At 42.4% G+C, this 17,046-nt stretch overlaps 1 pseudogene; it reads left to right on the forward strand.

Annotated features, from left to right (window-relative positions):
• The window catches only part of LOC102421101, a 67,513-nt pseudogene that overhangs the window by 37,005 nt on the left and 13,462 nt on the right, over positions 1 to 17,046 (forward strand).

Consider the following 17,046-nt stretch of genomic DNA (forward strand, 5'->3'; position numbering starts at 1 on the left):
AAAAACAAAAACTGAGAGTAAGGTATGTATTTTTCCCACACTTTTCATAGGAGGAAGCTGAGACTTCAGGAGACCAGATGTCTTTTTTCAGGTCTGTGCTGTCAAGTCTAGTTTTGTTGTTGGACACAAGGCAGACACATTTTCCACTGGGCTACAATGCCCCCTTCACCTATGCAACAAATATGCACTGAGTTCTGGTACAGAGACAGTGTTATTCACCACAGAGTAAATCTTTGCTTTGTACAGTCCTCCTCGCACAGTTAGGTGTAGCCATAGGCTGGTTATGATCAAAGAAACATAAGTGAAGTTACATGTATCACTTCCAGGTTGGGACCATGAGAAGATTATGCATAAATCTTGAGTCTCTCTCTTTCTTCCACTGACATAGCACAGAGGAGACTATGAATTTCAGGTCTTACCCTTAGATGCTCGAGCCTCCTTTAGCCCTGGACCCTAAGTGACTGTATAGAGAAGCACCTCCTGCTGTCACTCATGGTACATTAATAAAAGTAAGAAATAAACTTTTATGTTAAGTAACTGAAATTTGGGGTTGTTTGTTACTCAGCATATCCTAGTCTCACCTGATGAATACATGTGTCAACTTTATGCCAACTTCTTTGTGGATGCAGGGACTGTAAAGGTAAGTAATGGTCCTACTCTACTCATGGATTTGCAGTCAATGCCATATAAAAACTGCACACAACTATGGACAGATAAGGGAGGAATTATCCTGCAGAGAGTAAAAGGAATAATTGACAAGATGTTTTAGCTGTCTTGAAGGACAAGTGGAACTTCACCAGAAGGCAAAAGATAGAGATGGATTTTCCAGAAGATAAATGCCATTGCAAATGCACAGAGACTTGAGGTATCAGATAGTAAACCCCCGCCCCAATGGAATCCAAAAGTGTACCAAGTTTCTTATAGGATTCGGTCTAGATGACCAAAGCACAGTCTAGAGGGGAAATGGGTAAAACATGAGAAAAACCCACAATAAAATAAAATAGAGGAACTATTAAAGAGCTGAATCAATTATAATAGTACTAGTAGTCCGGGGGATAGTTGGGGGGGGGTGTCCCTCAGCCCGGCCTGCATCCTCTCCAATCTGGGATCCCTCTTGCAATCCAGGACTGCTGGCTCCTAACCGCTCACCTGCCTGCCTGCATGATTGCCCCTAACCACTCTGCCTGCCCGCCTTCTTGCCCCCAACTGCCCCCACCCCGCTGGCCTGATTGCCCCCACTGCCCCCCCACCAGCCTGCTTGCCCCCAACTGCCTCCCCCTGCCAGCCTGATTGCCTCCCACTGCCCCCTGCCAGCCTGATCACCCCCAACTGCCCCACACTCCTGGCCTGCTCGCCCTCAACTGCCCTCCCCTCCTGGCCTGATCACCCCTAACTGCCTCTGCCTTGGCCCCACCACCATGGCTTTGTCTGGAAGGATGTTCAGAAGGTCTCCCAGTCTAATTAGCATATTACCCTTTTATTAGTATAGATAGGAACATCGAAGACCTACATTTTCTCACATGGAAACCTAGAAATTAAAGGTGGGATTTGAGTGTGTTGACTACACAAGCTGGGTCGAAGGTTTGCTGTCAGGGGTAGCAGCATTAGTGGCTGTGGCCACAGTGGCTTTTCCTGCTGAAGAAGTAATAGAGTCTGACAGTAACTGAACATTGATCTATGTGCCTGCAGATCAGAGTGACTTATATGCATTCTTAGTGTTCAGTTCTTTAACAAGCTACATGCCAAGCACTATGCTAATTACCTTACAAATTAGTATCATTCCATCCTAGTAAAAAACCCTAAAAGATAGGTATTATTATTTTTATCCCTCTTTTGCAGATGAATAAAGTATGACACAGAGAGGTTGGATAACTTGCCCAGGAACATAAAGCTAGGAAGTAGCAGAGCTATGCCCAGGCAGTTTAACTCCAGACCTCATGCTGTCTTGGGAATGCTATTTTATGGTTTAATTCAATCCTAACCATCAACCTGAGATGGGCATTTTGTTGTTGTTGTTGTTATTCTCCCCTCTGACTGGTGAACAAATGGGTTCAGAGAGCAGGGATGCTGCCAACATATCATGGCTAGTGTACCTCAGAGCCCAGCTACAAGCTGTACCCACAGACTCCAGAGCCAATGCCTTTATATGGCCCTCCAAGTAGGTATTTGACTTTTGGGGGGTTTGATCAAGTCATACAAATCCACATGGTCCTAAATCTACTTCCAAAAAGCTTTGCTTTACTGAAGTGACAATTTCAGTTGATGGTAATCCATGAATCCACAAATGGCCATTAAACATCTACTGTACAAAAGACATAGCAAGGAGAATACCAGGCTATATAATAAACTGCTCCCAACTCAAGTATTTCACCCTCAGCTGGAAGCAAAACACACTCTAACATAGTACAACAAAGCCAAATAGTATACAACAGAGGATTATAGATGACAGGAATTAAATTTCAGAAAAGGCTCTAAGGTGAGAACGGGAGAATACATAGAGCCATGATCGGTGGGAAAGATTTTAATGGATGGAGAGGAGATAATGGTGTCATTTGGGCTCTGAATCCAGGGCAGAGGAGGAACGGGCCAGGGTTGGTTTAAATGATGGGACATAAGAAAGACAATGAGTGAGGGTCAGGATGGGGGCCCCAGGATTCCAAACTAAGGAATAGCACTTGCTCTATAATAAGTAGGTCAATCTATTAAGGAGACAGAGCCTTAATCCAATGGGACTTAATGTAGACATCAGTGTGAGGTCACCACCTGGTCTATATCACTGCCTGGATGGAGAATGCCTACAGCGTCAGTCATTCTGTCATCAGAGTAGAGTATTTGTAACCAGCACGCTGGCATGAAGGAGCAGGGGAGAAAGTGAGGCAAATGGCATAGGAAAGGCTGAGGGGGCTGAGGGGGGAGCAGAGAAAGAGAGAGCTTAGTGCTGAGACAAAGCCCAGGTATATCAGCTTATGATCAACCCAACCAAAATTTAACCTTACAAGAAAGCTGCTCTCAAAATTCAAGTCAACATTATTGAATTGTTCCATTGCCATCAGAACTGTTTGCATTTTTAAGCACGTGTGTGGTCGCCTCCACATTGAAGGATTATTATAGCCAAGGAACTCCCCCCCAACCATTTTCTAGGGCATCTGTGCCCTCATGAAGGCTGCCACGATATTTTAATTGAATGGGATTAAATTTCAATGGAAAGGGTAGAAGTCGTGCATTTTCAAGAACTAATAATTCTGTAGGTGGGGCTTACCTTTTTGGCCCAAATAGGCAGAAGGCATCTGCATTTCTCTACAGCAGGCATTCTCATTTGGAATAGGGCCAGGATTATCAAAAGTGCACACTGTTTCTGAGGCCCTCAGAGGACCCTGAAGGAAATGTGCCTACAAATAGTCCACTTTGGCGGGGGGGCGGGGGGGGGTCTCAGGCAGGTTTGCCAGATTGGGGCCTGGGTAGAGGCCAGGAGATGGTGGTCCAGACTCACTGAGTTTTCAGTTTCCTGGTCAGCTTCCTACTGGCATCTACATACTTCATTCCCAGATCACTTCTTTCTACTGCATCCACCCACTTACCTGGAGATAGTCATGAAAAGGGAGGGTTGATGCCATGGCTTTCACCAAGCACACAAAGAAGATCCCAATGCAGCATTAAACAGCAAAGAGTGCAAGGCTGTAGGGAGACAAGAATTCTGGTTTGGCTTCTTCCTTCCTGGCCCCATGGGTCCTGGAGTAAGTCATTTCACCTTTTTTTGTGCCTCTGTGTGATGTCCAGGGACCTTCACAGCCCTGAACTCCTGTGAACTATGGGATCCTTGTGTGGCATACAGGTCTCCCCACATTACTAGTAAACCCATAATTTACCTGCCCCTCACTCCAATGCCATATGGATGCTCCTCCCCTCCCCAACCTCACCCCTTAACTTGCTTCATTGACTGTCTCTTTTTGCCATAAATTCCCATTGCACTTTCTAATCTGAGACAAATTCCCTCTGCCTTCTTAAAGCCAACTTTCCTTTGAAGTCCTCTGCTGGCCAGGAGTCAGCAGCAGGGGGACAGCAGGAAGGATATCATTTCAGGAGGCTGAGAGCCCCTTGAATGTTGTCTTGCACAAAGTGGCATCCCCAGTGCCTAGGAACAAAGTTGGCACATAGTATTCATGGGTTCATGTGTGATGGAAATTTTCTGAAATTAGATCATGGTGACCATTGCAAAACTCTGTGAAGAGATTAAAAACCACTGAATTGTTCACCTTAAAAGGATTAATTTTATGGTATTTGTGGTTATATCTCAATAAAGCTGCTGTTTTAGAAAATTGGTGACACAAGTATACGCTCCATGGTCCCCAAAGGTCTTTCATTAGTTTTGTCAAGTGTATATTAAGTAAAGTGCCCAAAATCCAATAAGCTCACCGCCTCCCCTGCACTTGCCTTAAAAGCAGACTAGTTGGAGGAATTATTAGCTGCATTTCAGAAACTATTTTGACTTTTTGCCCAAAGTTCTAGAAATCACTTGTATAAGATAAATAAACAAAGGCACAGAAAGTCTTTTTAACAACAGCATCACAGGAATTTTAAAAAAAGAATTCAATTATAAACCATGATAATGTATCAAATCCTGAAATTTTTCTAAATAAAGTAATGGGCCTATTACTGATGCAGAAATAAAAAGATGAGGTCAGAGGCAATGCCAGCAATCGCCAAATTTGAGATTAGTGTTAAAAGCACTTGTGTGAAAAATTGCTTTAAACTTCAAATTAATTTGCAGCATTAATTTCCAAGTACTCTGAGCCAGGTTGACTCTGGGAGACACTTTTGTTGGCAAGCTGAGCCAGCTGCACTCAATTACTTGTTTCCTTCTAATTTTTTTAAGCTGCCAATATTTTCTTTTAAAGGAAGAGAGAGAGAATTTTGATCAGTTATCTTAAGAGGATCTATTCATCTAAGAGGTTGACATTTTGGCTGCTTGGATATGTCTGTTCTCACTTATAGCAGAGTTCTATCCTCAAGCTCTGGCAACCTTTACTTGGGACCAGCGGGCAGGGGAGACAGGAAAATCGACTATCTTTCCAGAAGATCTTTCGGAATTACAATGGAAATAAAGTACACAATCCCTCTGCTTCCAGGAGCATATTAACAAAGATATAAATGGAAAGCAAGAATAAAAATATACAAGAGCAAAACCAAAATAGAATATCTTCAGTATGCTAATAGTAAATGCACTATATAGTAGATACTTAATATATAATAATTAGTATAATTATTAGTTAAGTAATTATAAGTAACTAGTGGCCCAGTACATGAAATTCATGCACGGGGTGGGGGGAGGGGTGTCCCTCAGCCCAGCCTGCACCCTCTCCAATCTGGGACCCCTCGAGGGATGTCTGACTGCCAGTTTAGGCCTGATCCCACAGAGACCACTGGCTCCTAACTGCTCACCTGCCTGCCTGCCTGATCGCCCCTAACCACTCTGCCTGCTGGCCTTCTCTCCCCCATTTGCCCCCCCCCCCCCCCAGCCTGCTTGCCTCCAACTGCCCCACCCACCAGCCTGGTCACCCCCAAATGTCCCCTCTGCCGGGTTGGTTTCCCCCAAATGGGCCCTCTGCCGGCCTGCTCACCCCCAACTGCCCCCGCCCCAGCCAGCCTGATCATCTCCAACTGCCCTCCCCTCCTGGCCTGATCAATCATAATCACCTCTGCCTCAGCTCCGCCATCATGGCTTTGTCTGGAAGGACATCCGGAAGGTCTCCCAGTCTAATTAGCATATTACCCTTTTATTAGTATAGATTGTTGTAACAATTATAATAGGTAACATGAACCTACATTTACTGAGCACTTATTAGGTGCCATGCACTATTCTAAACACTTTCTAAATGTGAATTCATTTAGCCTGTGAAGGAGATATTTTATTATTCTCACTGTGCAGATAAGGAAATTAAGGCACAGTGAGTTTATATAACTGGCCAGGGTCATAGACTTAGGAAGTATTTTCACAATATCTGCAGCAATGCCAAAATTCATTTCTGTTTGCCTTGCTTGGGATGTTATTTTATGGACACATTAATTGAAGTTGGATTTTTGGTTCAAAAGGCAAGCCCTTTGCAATTTAGAAGTGACTTCTATAATTAGTGGTATTAAAGGAATGGTATTAAAGGAATCTCTGAAGCTCTAAAAACTGCAAAAAAACAATTAGATTGATTAGGCCTGTGGTCGGCAAACTGCGGCTCGCGAGCCACATGCAGCTCTTTGGCCCCTTGAGTGTGGCTCTTCCACAAAATACCACGTGCGGGCGGGCACATACAGTGCGATTGAAACTTTGTGGCCCATGCGCAGAAGTCGGTATTTTGTGGAAGAGCTGGTATTTTGTGGAAGAGCCACACTCAAGGGGCCAAAGAGCCACATGTGGCTCGCGAACCGCAGTTTGCCGACCACTGGATTAGGCAAGCAGGTATCTAGTGGTGCATCTATACAAATTGGCAAAAACCCTGATGGAAATGACAGTCCAGTGGGAGAGATGAACTGAACCTTCTAATAATCCTAAACGATTAAAAATAAAAAATAACACTGAACACATATTACACATAAAAAGTATGTTAACATGTTATATGTTTATTGCATATTAATTACTGTAAAATGGTGGATAACCCCAAATGTTTCTTAACTGTTTTCTTACTATAAGCCATTGCAGACATTAGAATGAGTCCATGTTAACTGTTAACTAACACTTGGTGCTGGGACCTGTTCAAGTACATCACACATTTCAATTCACTCCATCCTCACAACAACCCAATGAACTAGGTCCTAGGATCAAATCCATTTTACAACAGGAGAAACTGAGGCACAAAGAAATTAGGAAACTTGCCCAAGGTCACCCAACTAATAATGATAGCGTTAGCACTCTCTGTTCAGCTTCATGTGATAAAGTATATTATCATATAACTAGAGGCCCAGTGCACAAAATTCACAAAAAGGAAGAGGCTCCCTTCCCCCTGTTTGAGAGGATAATTTGCATATTAGGCTTTTATTATATAGGATGTCATGCAGGTTGACACAAGGTGCAGAAAAGATGTGCCTAAACCCTCCTGAAAGTAATCAGGAAGGTCTTCCAGGAGGAGGCAACATCTTGCTCACCTTTCAAGATGTTTGAGCATCTGTTTCATATGCTCATCCACAGATCTCTTGGAGGAAAAATGGATCAAGGCACCAATCGACCATGATAGTCACAAATTCAGGACTGTAGCCAATCGAGTGTCTCTCTCCATAGTATCACCTTAATTAGAAAGAATTTGGGGTGAAACTGTAATCTGTCGTCTCATATGACATTTTTATCGCCTGCTTAACATTTCAAATGAAACATTTTATTGCATTTGATGTTAGTTAAACACTTAACATGTACTCTTCATGGTTACAATTTGCAATGTGTTCTGACTATATAAAGCAAATATTTAAGAAACATTAGGGCTGTTTTTCCATTTTTAAGTATTTAATCTGTAATAAACATATAGCATGTTAAAAATACATTTCATGTCCAGTATGTGTTAAGTGTTAAAAGTATATTTTTGAACTGCCTTATGTGAGCCTGTCAGACTTTCCATTACAACCCCCTAATTTAAGAGGGTTTTAAAGCAGTCATAAAAATCGCTTCATGCTGATACTTTGGGTAAAATATCTCTCCTTTCAGAAGCCTTTTTTAGTGGTTTGTTTTTCAGTATTAATGCATTTAAAGAAAAATTGACTTAGTAAAATTGGGCATAAAACAAAGATATTTCTTATAGGATTTTAGTGTGCCTCTTCTCTATGCTTTTAAAATAATCCACATAGTAAAGGCACCTCATAAAACATCATAGAGCTTATCCCAAAATTTAGGAGAGAAAATAAAACATGGTTGAGATGAGCACTATCTGTATATTTCCAGATTTTGTATTGAAATTCAGAATTAAAGATATGAAACAAGGCTGTGGACTTCTCTCACAGTACCAGAAAACTTCATAAGCATGTAATCATGTAGCTACTCTAGTTTAGCATATTATAGTTCATAGGTGGATTTCACATCCCCTCTCTTACCTGCCCTTCAGGATTCTGGGAGGTGAGAAGGCTTATGTTACGATTAATCCCATCTTATAGATAGACAAGCAAAGTTTTTGGAGAGGTTGAGTCATTTGTCCAAAGTCACACCGCCTGTTATTAGGGGAGCTGGGGTTTGAACTCAGATCCCTTTGCTTACTCCACATTATTTAGGCCCACAGACTGCAGGAGACTGAGCCTGTGTGTAACTTGTTTCTAATTTATTTTTAGTCCAATAAAAATCTTAAATATTAAAATTCAATTCATTGGTCCAACTAACTAACTTCATTTTTCCAATATCACTTTCCGTTTTTAGAGTCAAGATCATATGAAGAAGCAAACTCAAGCAATGCTCCTCCCCCTTGCTCAGGTCACCTGGCCTGTGACCTAAAGATGAGAGGACCCATCACATCACACCACCAACACTCTTCTAACTAGGTCCACAAATGGTCTTAAGAGTTTAAGTATCCATCTCACCCACTTAGATTATACATTCTTTGAAAGCCAGGGTTTATCTTATTTGCCTTTGTGTCTTCCTCTCTCCTATCCTTAGCAGCCCAAGGCCTGGTACATTATAGAGATTCCACACATGTTTTCCAGTAGGAGGATCAACTGAACCTCACAGAGAACTGATACCTGTGTTATTTCATGGAATATCAGAGATGGGGGCACCTCCATTACCCATCTACCATTTGCTTGCTTCACCAGTTCCCCAAGACTCCACACAATAAAAAGATTCCATGAACAGATGAGTTTGGGAAAGGCTCCATCCACAGGAAAGAAATGCCATGAGTGCTCCCTGAGTAGAGACCTGGCCGTCCTTATGCTTCTTTGGACAGCTGACTGTGGGAAGCCAATGGCCTCTGCTGTCACCAGGGAGGTCCCACCCCGCTGACCAGGTGGAGACCAGCTTTGTCCACTGCAAGGGCTGGGTGGTGATGTCTAGCTGGTCCTGGGCTCTGGCCTCTTTGGCCCTCCTACTAGTTTATCCAGCAACTTTTAACAGTACTCAAGGTAATATTTTGGCTCATATATGTCATATTTCTTATTTTATTTTTTTATTTGTTCCAAACCTAAATGGGTATGAGATATGCTATTTAATTTTGGTATCCTGAAGCTTCAATGGAGGAAAAAATGCCTGAAGTCCTCTGCTGTCAATTGCTTTTCTTTCAAACCCATCTTCCTTCCAAGTATACCAAAAATATCCCCAGGCCTTCAGAGTAATTATATTTATGATCATTCATTTTTTCATTAGTCTAGAGCAAATATTGTGGGAACTCAAGAAAGACGATGTTCCAAAGTCAACCTCAGGCTTGGAATTGCAAGAAAGAACCACAGATGAAAATGGAATTGGAATCAAGTGAACCCTGGATACTCTCTCTAATGAGGGCTCTGTGCAGGAACCACACATTATACTGTCTCAGCGCACAGCCTTGAGCAGCTAGGTGGGCTGGACCCAAACTCAACCCTAAGAGACTTTAGCCGCAGAGGCTCGGAAGGCTTCGGGACCCAAGAAGGAAAAAAACAAAATTCAACCGAGGCATCGACAACAGTGTGGAATGTGTGAGTGTTGATTTCTAATTTAGACATAATGTCAATGAGAAAAAATGTCCTGACTTCATTCATTGACTCTACAAATATTTACTGGGTCCCTGTTACACACCAAATGCCATTGGAGACATGGATGTAGCAGCGCACTAAAGACAAAACCCCTGCCTTCACGAAGTGTTCAATCTAATGGGAAGAGATTCAGGATAAGAATTAAATAAGTACGATATACAAATGTTAGAGACTCTACATGCTCTGAGCAAAATAAAGCAGGGAAAGGATATAGAGAATCCAGGGTTATTATACAAGGAGGAGGCTACAATTCTAACTTTTTAGATGGCTGACGAGAGCAGTGGTCGGCAAACTCATTAGTCAACAGAGCCAAATATCAACAGTACAATGACTGAAATTTCTTTTGAGAGCCAAATTTTTTAAACTTAACTACATAGGTAGGTACATTGTTATTAACTTAATTAGGGTACTCCTAAGGCTTAGGAAGAGCCACACTCAAAGGGCCAAAGAGCCGCATGTGGCTCGTGAGCCGCAGTTTGCTGACCATGGGGAAGCCCAATTGACAGCATGATGGGTAAGCACACACTTGAAGGAGCTGATAACTGAGCTAGAAAGCATTCTCACCACAGGAGCAAGAAAATACAGATGTCCAAAGAAGTAGTACACTGGACATGTTTGGTAAATAGAAGAGGGATGCCTTAGTCAGCTCATGCAGTCACAACCAAAAACAATAGTCGGGGTGCTTTAAACAACAGAAACAATGACGTTCACTAACCAATATAGTGCAAGACTGTGCTACTAATTTTTTAAAATGTCCATTCATTTTCATGCGGAAGTTATGATGCATATTCTATTGTGACGCAAGATACCCAAGCTATTTTTACAGAGTAAATGAAAAAGAAAAAAGGTAAATAAAAATATAATTTAAAATATCCATTCAAGCAATAAAAAGTAACTGGAAGTAAATAAATATAGCTGGAGGTGACATGGAAAGTAAGGACAACTTAGTGAATTCTCAACAGGAAGAGGAGAAGCTGTGACAGTGAACGGGACAGTGTGTGGGGCCCTGGGTGGCATTCTCCAGAAAGAGCTTCCTTCTTGGGGCATTATTTTCTTTATTTTTCAAACTTTTGGTGATCTGGCACCCAAACTTCTCTTAAAAATAAACGGATAGAGCAGAGGAACATCTTCAGGGCACAATGAGGGAAAAATTAGAAGTTTCTTAAGAAGCATCTGTAAACAGAGTCTTCACACCACAGGCTGAGGAACTGTAGGAGGTGTGACCTCTCCATCCCACTCATAAAGCATCTTCAGTTCCTTAAGACAGGAGGTGTGATTCTAACTTTCCACCTGATGGTGACAACAAGAGATTGCTGGGTTGAGTGAACTATTGAGTGTGCCTTTGCCTGAATTATAATGTGACAATATTACTCCACCTTTGTTTTTAAGTGGGGGAAAAAAAAAGCTATATTAAAAAAATAAAAAGGTTGCCCAGTTGGTGTGGCTCAGAGGTTGATCATCGACCATCAAATCAGGAGGTCACAGTTCAATTCTCAGTCAGGGCACATGCCTGAGTTGCAGGGCTCAATCCCCAGTGGGGGTTGTACAGGAAGCAGCGATCAATGATTCTCTCTCATCATTAATATTTCTATCTCTCTCTCTCTCCCTCTCCCTTCCCCTCTGAAATCAATAAAAATACTAGTATATTACAAAAAAACGGTCATGTAAAAAGTTGAATTCTTTGTGAAGAGCATTTATGGTGAAAGGCGTAAGCATACCGCAAGGTGAGAGCAAATATCCAGTTGGTCCCTCCCGTCACCTCCCCAACTGACACCATTACCTCTCACCAGATTGTTGCCTGGGCTTCTGCTCAACACCAGTAACTACGTCATGTCCCCTCTGCTCAGAACCCTCTGGATGCCCCACATCACTCAATGCACACAAAGTCCTTACAGGGTCTTGCCTCTGTCATTTTATGACTTACTCCAACTCTGTCCTCCTAATCCCACTGGCCTCCTTGTAGCATCTCACACACAATAGGAATACTTGTACCACAGGCCATTTGCATTTGCTTTTCACTCCTGCTGATGTGCTCATTGCCCAGGTGTCTACCTGGCTCATGCCCCATCTTTCCCACCCTTTATTCAAATGATACCCTCTTAGTGAGGATATCTGCTACGGTCTAAACATTTGTGCCCCCCCCCCCAAAAAAAATTCATATGTTGAAATCCTATTGCCCTATGTGATGGTATTAAAGGTGGGGCCTTTGGGAGGTACTTAGGTCATGAGGGTAGAGCCCTCATATATGGGATTAATAGCCTTATAATAGAGATCCCACAGAGTTCTTCAATTTTCCTCAAAGACTGCAGGTGTCATTGTCAGAGCCACTCTCCATCCTCAGCCAAACCCCACTGCTGCTCAACTTCCATCACCTTTGGTATATGTTGGACACTCAAACATTCTCCTTCCAGAAATGTCAAAGGAAACGGAAGCAAGCTCTTTCCCCTTTCAGCTTCTCCCTCAGCCTGTCCACGACATGTCCAGCATGTTCCCCAACTTGAGTGGAGATCCTGAGGGTAAAGACTGTGGGTGGTCTCAGCAAGCCCTGGGTTGTATCTCCATCCTCCCCTCCTGGGTCTCTTCCCCACATCAGCAAGGCTTTCCCCTCCTGTTTGAAAACTTACATACTCTTTGTCTTCTCTACATAACCGCTACAGGCAAATAAAGCTCAGATATTCAGGCCTGTGTTGTTGTTGTTGTTGTTTTTAAGTAACTGGAAATTTGGGGGACTTAAAAAAATATCTCTCCATGAAAAGCAGGCTGTCAAGACTATTATCTCTCTATTTAGTTTTCAAAAATCTAGTATGAAACTCAAAATTGAGCAATGAATTCTTTGTTCTAGTTGGTAGCCACAATCTCCCTAAAGCAATGAATGGCGTTGATTCATTGCCTGGAGGGGATTGCCAGGCAACATAGTTTACTGGGAAGGAAAAATACCTTGTTTTAATATTTTTTTGAAAATAGTATCCTTACTACAGGCATAGGAAAGTATACCTGAAAATGGGGAACAGCAAAATGCCAGAGAGGCAGCAATACAAAGTTTAAACTGTGGCTAATGCCAATGAGGTGGCCATGGAGATAAAGAATACACAGAATAAGGAGATAGATGTAATGGAAGAAAACTCTGAAAAGTGGAATTCAGGGTGAAGTTTGTCTTTTTCTTACATCCCTACCTCCCCCCTCCCCCCCCCAAAAAAAAACAAACCAGAAACCAGAAATCCCAGAAAAATCTCCTGATTTTTGAGGGAGCATGGGACACTTTGTAGGTGCAATAGGGTAGAAGGTGCTATCAGTATGAAAAACATTTCCCCAAGGAACCTGGAGTGCTTGAGCAATGAGTACAATTATAGAGCATCACTAATTAAAAAACTTCCAAGACCATATAGGAGCTTAGAAATACGGAAACCTCTGGAGCCAATGGCATCTTTCCCTCTTGCTGGACTATGCAGTTTAGGAACATCTGCACACATGCAGTAGGAAAAGGAGGGGCATTTCATCATCATATCTAGTCTACACTGAGTGGCCAGATTATTATGACCACCTGACGTTTGTAGGCAAATTAGCCGTACCCTGCATCGTATGGGATATGGTAGCCAAAGGCCTATTCAAACACCTTTGCTGTCTGCAGTTACCAAGATAAAACGTCTCCAATTCGCACAGGAACACAAGGATTGGACAGTCGAGCATTGGAAAAAAGTCATGTGGTCCGATGAATCACATTCCCAGTTGCATCATGCAAATGGCAGAGTGAGAATTTGGCGGAAACAGCATGAAAGCATGCACCCCACATGCATGAGTACAACCCCTCAAGTGGTAGGAGCAGTGTCATGGTTTGGGGCATGTTTTCCAGGCATGATTTGGACCCTTTAATTCGTGTGGAACAATGTCTGAATAGCACAACATACCTAAGTATCATTGCTGATCAGGTTCATCCTATCATGTTGATGGCGTATCCCAATGGAGATGGCTTCTTCCAACAAGACAATGCACCATACCACGGTGCTCATATTGTGCAGGAGTGGTTTCAAGAACATGAGGGAGACTTTACCTTGCTTAGGTGGCCCCCACAATCACCAGATCTCAATCCAATTGAGCATTTGTGGGATGAAGTTAAAAGAGCCATCAGGCAGCTGGTTCCATAACCATCAAATCTCACAGAACTGGACAGTGCTATTCATTAGGCATGGTGTCAGATTCCTCACATCACCTTTCAACATCTCGTGGAGTCAAGGCCAAGAAGAATCACCACAGTATTGAAGGCAAAAGGTGGCCCAACGAAGTACTGATGGGGTGGTCATAATAATCTGGCCACTCAGTGTATATATTCAATGTTAATTCTGTATTTTCTCAGCTTATGCTTCGCCTTTTAAGATGAGTGCTTACCAGTGCTTTGGGGGCAGATCAGGCCTTCTTAGGAGAACCAGCAAGGACCTCTACAGGTATCAACATAGATGTGAAAGTCACATTATGCATTTGGAAACAAGAATTTTTTGTATCCATCTTTGGATTCTTAGTGTCTATTTCAGTGCTTACCAAATAGCAGATATTCCATAAATGCTTATTGAAGGAATCACATAATTTGGAAATCTATATAAAAATAGCCTGCCCATGCTAAAGAAAGAAACCCCTAGCATTTGGGTATTTGAAGACATTTTAGGAATCATCTGGAGATATATAGCTACCTCATTTTCGAGACAAGAAAACTGGCACTCTGAGTAATGAGGAGACTTGCTCAAGATCTCCCAAGATCCCAGGAAAGTAGTGACAGAATTGGGACTGGAACCCAAGTCCTTGAGTCATATTTTCAAGCTCTTTCATGTCACTATTTTAAAATGTAGGTTTTATTATTATTCAGGTATGACAAGGCCAACAGACCTGGACAACTGCCATTGGATAGTTTGTTCTAATCACAGATCCAAAGAGAAGGGTCCACGCCATGGCATGGGAGGTCCCATAGGGAAGCACCAGGTCAGTTGGGAGGCAGAGGCAGAGAAACAGGAAAGAGCGGGTGAGGCGGAGTAAACAGGCTTAGGATTGGCTCGTTTGAATCACTGCGGTGGGCTCCTGAGCACAGGGGTAGTCCCTAGTTGTCTGGTACCTGGCCCTGGGGTAATTAGGGCAGGTGATATGGCCCAGAGTGTGACAGCCAGCTAGAGCAGCTGGTTGGGGATATAGGCTCAGGATTGGTCAGTTTGAGTATGAAAGTTAAGCTTCCAAGGGAGTTATTTACTATCTCTAGGAATTAGTTAACCCTATGAGGGGCAGTCACTCCAGAGTCAGCAAGTCCCCTGATGTCAAAGCATCAAAATAAGGACATAAAAAAATGCTTAATACACTCACCACACAGATATCAAAAGTTTTCACTGTTAAAAATTTAGGTTGCACTTTGTGGGTTTATCTACCATCTGAGCTTCTACCTGAAGTTCTTAAGGCTCCTGGGTCCTCAGAGCTATGAAAAATGGCTTTTGGATCATAATCTAGACAATCTTTTCTGATTATTTATCTAAAACTAAAAGCAGGAAATGATTCATTTGATTTCTGCCAATCCTGGAGTGTTGCCACTTTCGGCTCAGGAAGAGCCGGCTTCCCTTGGCAGTCCTCACTTGTAGGATGATGAATGAAGTTCTATGTTTGGTGCTAGCTAAAATTTTATAGGGTCTAAAAAAGCAATTTATACATGCTTCAGGAGGTGACCATATTTTTTCTTTTTTGAGATAGCTCTTAGTCACAGCAGGGCACTCAATATACATATATCACACATCGAGGGGTCACTTTACAGGAGGACTGAAAGTTTGTTCTGTGTGTTGATCAACATGCTCTTGGCTTCTGCGAGCCTTCTGTATGCTCAGAACCCAGCAAATAGGCATTAGTTGAATTCTGAATTTTCCCAGTTATTTTCACACCTCAGGGACCCATGACCCTCAATGGGATATTGTGCAAAAAAGAAATAGTCAGCCTAACAAAACATTTCCTTGGTTCCAAGAGTCAAGTTGTTATGCACAAACAGGCAAGGCCTGTTTTCCTCTCTTAAAAATCTCAGGCATGGGTTGAATGGTTTTACATGCTAGCCAATCAGTCAACGAAGTCATGGGTCAAAGTTAACTCAAAGAACAGTGGCCATGGGCCAAACCAACCACTTACTTTAAGTGACGAGCACTCTCAACATTTGCAGCTCACCACGCCTCATTCATGTTGCTTTTTGTTGACAGTTTTTGGTTTATTCTTTTTTTGTCATATACATATATATGGCTTGAAACATACGAGCAGTGATCTCTCTTACTCAATTGGGCGACAAGATGCTCTCTAGATCAGCAGTCACCAACCTTTCAGACCTCACGGACTACCAATGGTCCATGGACCATCAGTTGGCAACCGCTGCTCCAAAGGTTTCCTTAAACCAGCGGTCGCCAACCTTTTGGACCCCACAGACCACCAGTGGTCCACGGACCACCGGTTGGCGACCACTGCTCTAGATTATCTTCCTGGTGTTTATCATGACAACAGTCTCATTGTCCTTCTTCCTTCTGCTGTTCTGAATGCATGTCATTACAAAGCACTGTCAAAGAAGTCTAGAGGTGAGGAGTTGAGGACCAACTCTGCTGTATAGTGTCTGAGGGGCCTCAGACAGGTTATTTCAGTTTTCATCTCACAGTCCCGAACTGTAATATTAGGAAAATATTATTGATCTGCAGTTTAGAGGCATTATGTAATATATGAGAGGCTTTTTTCAGTACAAATATAATCTATAAAATATGTACTTAGAGAAGTTTTTGAATGAAAAGGGTTGAACTAGAAGTTCATCAAACGTATGTCCTTTTCCTCTGAACTCTCAAACATTCCACATTGCTCAGCCTTCTTAGAGTTAATTGTGACCATACTACTATGTATTATTTAACATAATACTAACTTACAACTAAGTTCTATACAATGAACTATGAGAGAAAATGCCATGGCTACTTCCAGGTCTTCATATAAAAAGTTCCCTTGAAGATCCCAACACTCCTAGTAGTCCTGGATCAAAGATGGCAGAGCCACAAGATGGCAGGAGCCTGGGCCTCTGACTCATTACTAAGAGGAGAGACACCCTCCAATCAGAAACACCCACTTGAATTCAACCTGAGGAAAAAATAAAATATTATTGTGTTACCCTATTGCTAGTTAGAGGTTTCTCTATTATGTACAAAACAATACATTAACTACTATACAATAATTTCTTAATGCATGTATAAAAATATTTTAGCCCTAGATGGTTTGGCTCAGTGGATAGAGTGCCTGTGTATGGACTGAAGGGTCCCGAGTTCAATTCCAGTCAAGGGCACATGCCCGGGTTGCAGTCTTGATCCCCAGTAAGGGTTGTGCATG

Source organism: Myotis lucifugus, unplaced genomic scaffold, assembly GCF_000147115.1.
Source record: "Myotis lucifugus unplaced genomic scaffold, Myoluc2.0 scaffold_183, whole genome shotgun sequence".
Classification (NCBI taxonomy): domain Eukaryota; kingdom Metazoa; phylum Chordata; class Mammalia; order Chiroptera; family Vespertilionidae; genus Myotis; species Myotis lucifugus.